General features: G+C 32.6%; 1 pseudogene; it reads left to right on the top strand.

Moving 5' to 3' along the window:
• Positions 1-1,520: 1,520 nt before the first annotated feature.
• Positions 1,521-2,223, top strand: LOC125138206 (protein lin-37 homolog; annotated as a pseudogene).
• The last annotated feature ends 3,999 nt before the right edge of the window (positions 2,224-6,222 follow it).

Below are 6,222 nucleotides of genomic sequence, written 5' to 3'. Positions count from 1 at the left end.
CTCCATCATGCTCCATCGTAGGTGACTAGATATAGTTTCCAGTGCTATACAGCAGGATCTCACTGCTTATCCATTCCAAAGGCAATAGTTTGCATATATTAACCACAGATTTCCAGTCTCACCACCCCACCCCGGAAACCACAAGTCTGTTCTCCAAGTCCATGAGTTTCTTTTCTGTGGGAAGGTTTATTTGTGCTGTATATTAGATTCCAGATATAAGTGATATCATATGATGTTTGTCTTTTTCTTTCTGACTTACTTCACTTAGCATGAAGAGTCTCTAGTCCCATCTATGTTGCTGCAAATGTCAATGGTTAGAAAATAACCTTAATTAGAAATTGCAACTTGACTTGTAAGTATAAGAATCTGTTTTGTACCATTTAGTGTAACTAATATAAAAATTTATTATTATATGAATATATTAGAAAGAAGAAAAGCTGCTAACTGAAGATCTATGATCTATTTGTTAAAAAGTTTGAGAGAGAAATAAAATGCACTAAAATAAGTGTGAAGCTATGTGAATTTTTTTGTAAATATAAACTTGTTTTGTTATCACCCACATCAAGATTTTTCTGGCACCTTTTAATTTTTTCTCAATCAATAGGTCCCCAACAAAGGAGTTCCTTACACTGTAAGTTAATCTTGATTGTTTTTTAACTTAATATGTATGATACTATAGAGTATGTATTATTCGTGCTTATTTATTTTCAATTTTTTTGTGTCAATAACAGTTATTTTGTGTCTTTGCGTTTTTTATTGCTGTGAGACATTATATTATATGAATATTTAATAATTTAGTAATATATTCTATCAGCAATGGGTATTTGGGTTGTTTTTGCTTTCTGTTATGAATAAAATGCAGTGAAAATAATTTCCTTTTTTGTGTGTTCATGTGTGTGAAGACTGCACTCATTTCCTTTGAGGCCATGCCTATGAGTATAAATGCTGGGTCATAAAATAGGCGTATGGTATATTTAGTTTTAACAGTAGTGCCAAATAATTTTCAAAACTTATTGTATCAATTTTACTTCCATCCAAAAAATTATCATTTCTTATGACATCACATTTTATCCTGGTCATGTATTATCACTGTTTAATTATAATTCCAGTGTGTATGTTTATTCTTTTTATGGTTTGATATGCACTTACTTGATAAGGACCACTCCAAAACAACTTTTTAAATTCTTACAAGCCTTTGATATCCTCATTTATCATTTTTATCTTTATTAGGTTATTAATTATGGGATCAAAAACAAATCCAGATAGGATAACTTAGATGTTCACACTGCAGATATTTTATTTATTTCTGGCTGGTTCCGTCTCACTTGATTTTCGGTCAGTAAAAGTTACAATTTTAATGATACGCAAGTTTTCCATCTTTACTTTTATGGTAGTTGCTTTCTGTGATGTGTTTGACAAATGTTTGTGTACCCTGGTTGTGTATTCTTCATTCCTTTCTCTAAATTTTATTGTTTTACCACTCTACATCTATTTATTGCATCTGAGTTTAATTTTTGTATATGGTGAGATCCAAACTAACGTCCTGTGGGAAATCAGAATTAGAGATGGCCCAAGCCAAGAACAAACTGGATGCTCTTCTGCAGTGTCTGCTGGAGAATAGTTACATGGACAGGGAGCATCTGGAAAAGGAAGCCTGGAAGACCCACTTGGACACCCACAGCAAGGATTTCTCCATCATTGTGGCCATTGGTAAAAGCCATCTGCCCATTTCTACCACCAGTGAATGAGGAAGAGGAGGAAGATGGGTGGGCTGGTGGAGGGAAGGCTGCAGAAAACCAATAATATGTGATCAAGCAAATTGACCAGAGCATGGATTTAGGTCAGTTCAGAGAGAACGCACCAATATGTGGTACTAGATGTACCACAGTCTCTCATTGCTCAAGTGTCAGTGCATGACCGGCTCACCGCTAACTTGAGGATGCAGAGGGTTCAGAGGTCACCAATAGCAAGAGTCGTTAGGTATACAAGCTGCCTTTACCTATAGCTCCTGAGCCACCTGGGGATTCCTGCAGATTCCGCACACCTTCCCCACTGCAGCTAGAGATATAGAATACCCCTGATGATAAGCCCAAGTCTAACCCCTCGACACTCAACCACTGCAATGTGATGAATTGGAAATGTGTTGGGCAGAGGTGAAAGGAGACATCTCACTGGAACCAGCATCCTTACTCATGAATCATAAAGATACAGTGGGAGAGGTAAGAGCAACAATGATGTCTTTTTTATCCCTCTGACTCCAATAAGAATTTACCTTCTTTAAAGAAATAAGTTCAATTTTTTTTTTGTATAGATATTCACTTTTGCTAGGGCCATTTATTAAAAATAGCAGCATTTCCATAGTGAATTGCAGTGGCCACTTTGCCTTAAGTTAGGCCAATATATATGTGTCCATAATTTTCTGGAATGCCTATTCTGTTCAACTTGTGTTTTGCCTGTGCTTGGGCCAGTATATCTTTATAGTTACATTGGAAATGTGGTGATATATGCCCCCCCATTGTTTTCTTTTTTCAAGATTTTCTTCATTGTTAGAGCAGTTTGCATTTTCACATGAAAAATAGAATTATATTACCATTCTTACACTCTCACACACAGAGGGTGGTTTTGATTAGAATAAAAATCAATATGGAAAGGAGAGACATTTTAACCTCTTGAGTCTTCTATCTCATAAATTGCTATATCTTACTATTTATTTTAGCCTTTTTAGTTTCTCAGAGCAATAATCTTTAGTTATCATTGTGTATAACTGGGACTTTTGTTAGATTTATATTATGAATATTTTATGTATATGTATATGTATATATATATATATATATATATATATATATATATATATGTATATATGACCCATTAGTAGTCTTGAGAACATTGTATAAAATCACTAGACAAAGAAATAGAACAATTTAAAACACATGTGTCTGGAACTTCAGGCAAGTCATACTTTAAGTAAACTAACAAAACTGAGGGACACACACAAAGTAACATTTTATCTAGTAACTTTCCTATTTAGAGAGATCATGAGCAAGGAAAGTGATCAAATTTATCTCAGGAGCAGGTTATGTGACATTCTCAAGACCACACTGAAAAACATGGGTTTCATATTGTTTAATACAAATGCACGGACATTTCCTTTAGTCTCCTGGTGGATTCATAAAGGAATTGTGACATGAAAAACTGTGCCTGAGTAAATTATTCTAACTGGCCATTTCATGATGCAAATATGTTGTAAGTAATGAGGAAGGAGGAAGTTTATTCCCTGTTATCCAGGTTTATTATTGTGCTTAATCAGTAGGACTGAATCAAGTGCCATCCCCAGGTCATTTGAATGTCTTTATATTCTGGATAAAGTAAAATATCAAAAAATTCTCTAGTGTACATTCAAGGTGATGACTTTTTGGAGAAAGTTACATCTTTCCCAGACTGCCATATGTTGCAGCAAGGTGCTAGTCCATTACTAACATGGTGTGAAATCACTGAGGGCAGAGAAGCTTTTAGGGGTAGCCAATAAAAGTTCTAGGAACATTATTGAAAACAAAATAACACCTTAAAAAACAACTGGTGTATCTCAAATAATCATTCTTATGGCTTCTTGTTTTCTTGTTCTTATCTGTGGAAATATGATAGCATGCAGAAATTGCTTAACTAAAGAAATGCAACAGAATTTTAAACTAATGGGTATGTTGTGCTATGCTTTAACTTAATGATGTGGCGCTTTTTGGACTATCCCACTTTATATGTAAATTTCTCTAACCCTTGTAAATGGAAAATCTCATATAGACTATGGAAACATCATTGTGCAGCATAAAAATTATATCAAAATGGTTTTTCTTGATGGCATGCATCCATTAGTGGGAACCCATAAAAGTGTTATAAACATATTTGGATCTGCTAGGTGATGATTTTTCTTGACAAGCTAATGTGCTGTGCTGTGAGTAGAAATGGAGTAATATTGTTGAAAAGAACAAAATGACTTTTGTATCTTTTATGCCAAGAAAATCTCAAGAAAAACACTACATCTCCAAAATCCCTTCTGTTAAGGTAGCCCTTGAGAATTGCAAGTTTTCACATATTTTTTACACATGCTTTATTGATCGATAGAATGTACATTGATGGGTATACAGTTTTTTTAAATATTAATTTAAGAAGTGCAAATTTGCAAAGATTGTCATGTTCCTATAATAAATTTCCCCCTGAGTATGTATGTATGTATGTATGTATGTATTTATTTATTTAATTTTTTAGGGCCATACCTGCGTATATGGAGGTTCTGAGGCTAGGGGTCAAATCAAAGCTGCAGCCGCTGGGCTACTTCACAGCTACAGCAATGTGGGATCTGAGCTGCATCTTGACCTACACCACAGCTCACTGCAACACTGGATTGTTAACCCACTAAGCAAGGCCAGGGATCAAACCCACATCCTCATGGATACTAGTCAGGTTTGTTCCTGCTGAGCCACACAGGAACTCCCCCCACCAAGTTTTATATATATGTAAAACAATAGTTTTGAAGAACAAAAGATGGAGAGCATCTTAACTATCTCACATTTATTTAATTTTTAAAGAAGAAATAAATAAAAGATTTAGTGGAGAATTTATATATGGTAAATCCTTGAAAGTTTGACTTAAACTTTTATATCCCTGGTAAATAATTCAGCAATAATTCAGTTTTTTGTCACTTAAACATAATATTCAAATTTTAGGTATAGACTCAACTAAAACTGAAAATTGATAAGACTATTAATCAGAATGTGTGGAAAATATTAGCTGTTTTTTTAACAAAGAAATTAACTTCCAACTCACTTCATAAACATGATCAGAAAAATAAAAGACAAAATTACTAGTGTATATGGCAAGTGTCTACTCATAATTCTGTAAAATTTAATACAAAGGACAATTGTGTTTAGACCTGAGCAAGCTCAGTAGTCAGAATTAAGATCACTGTGTAAAGCCAAGGCTCTGGAAATTTCACACTAATTGCCAAAGGAACTAAATAACAGTAATTGAATTAATATGATAATTAACATTATACCCTTAAAACTAAAGTATATCAGTTCTAGCATGCAATAAAAGATGAAAATACACATGTGTGCATGCACACACACACGTATTAAAACACTTGTTAGGAATTAACAATGAAAATATATCACATAATGGCATAAAGTCCAAATGTATAGTGAACATAAGGGTAAGAATTCCAAAAATGAATAATTATTTTATAAACCAATTCAAGGCTGGTAAAAATCCCAATGGCACATAGCATGAGGAAGAAAGAGAAAAAGAAGAATAGAAAGAAGGAAGAGGGAGAAAGAGAGAGAAAATTAAGATAAACTATCTTTCTAAAAATTGCTTTAAATCTCTTTCTAATTAGAATTTTCTATTTACCTATAAGTAATGAAAATAAAATAAATTAAAACGAGAAACCTCTCTCCTAGAAACTTAGTTTCACAGAGAATATACAGACAAATGGAAAAGTTCTAATATACGTAGAGTTATAGGTGTATAAGAAAAGATTTGAAAATGTACAGCTATTTTATATGAGTAATACAAAATAAGTAAATAGATTTTACTTCACTATGAAATAGTAAAACATTAAGGTAATGTAATCAAACAGTTAACCTAAAAATAAAATTGAGCAGGTGGTCAAAGGAATAAAAATTATAAATTATTGGAATTGTCATTATAAATATATTTGTGGAAATCATTAAGAACACAATCCAGAGATATGAATGGAATTTTTTCATAAAAGGAGAGTAAGAGACATAATGATAAAATATGAGTGCCTAATGAAGGTCTTTTAGGAGATTCACAATAAGAAAGTAGAAAGAATGGGAATAAGCTATATTTAAATAGAATAACAGCTGAAATTTTAGGAAGATAAATGTCCTAGTTGATTAAATATTGATAACAACAACAACAACAAAACATTCAGGAAAATAAAATAACACCTACAAATATGTAATAATAATAAAAATTATTAGAGGCAAGGATGTTTTTGATTTTAAAAGTAACCTGAGTGGGAGAAATAGATTACTTACAAAGGTCAAAATATTAGAGTGAAAAGACTTTTCAGTTAAAACAACAAAAAACCTAGAAAATTGTATCTTTCAAAGATTGAGATAAATGTCATATTGTAGTTTTATATATAGCTCAACTATCTCCATTAATAAGAAAAAAAACTAAGACAGACAAACTGAGAAAACTTTC

This window comes from Phacochoerus africanus, chromosome 1 (assembly GCF_016906955.1).
Source record: "Phacochoerus africanus isolate WHEZ1 chromosome 1, ROS_Pafr_v1, whole genome shotgun sequence".
Classification (NCBI taxonomy): domain Eukaryota; kingdom Metazoa; phylum Chordata; class Mammalia; order Artiodactyla; family Suidae; genus Phacochoerus; species Phacochoerus africanus.
This window is presented reverse-complemented; position numbering and strand designations above follow the sequence as displayed.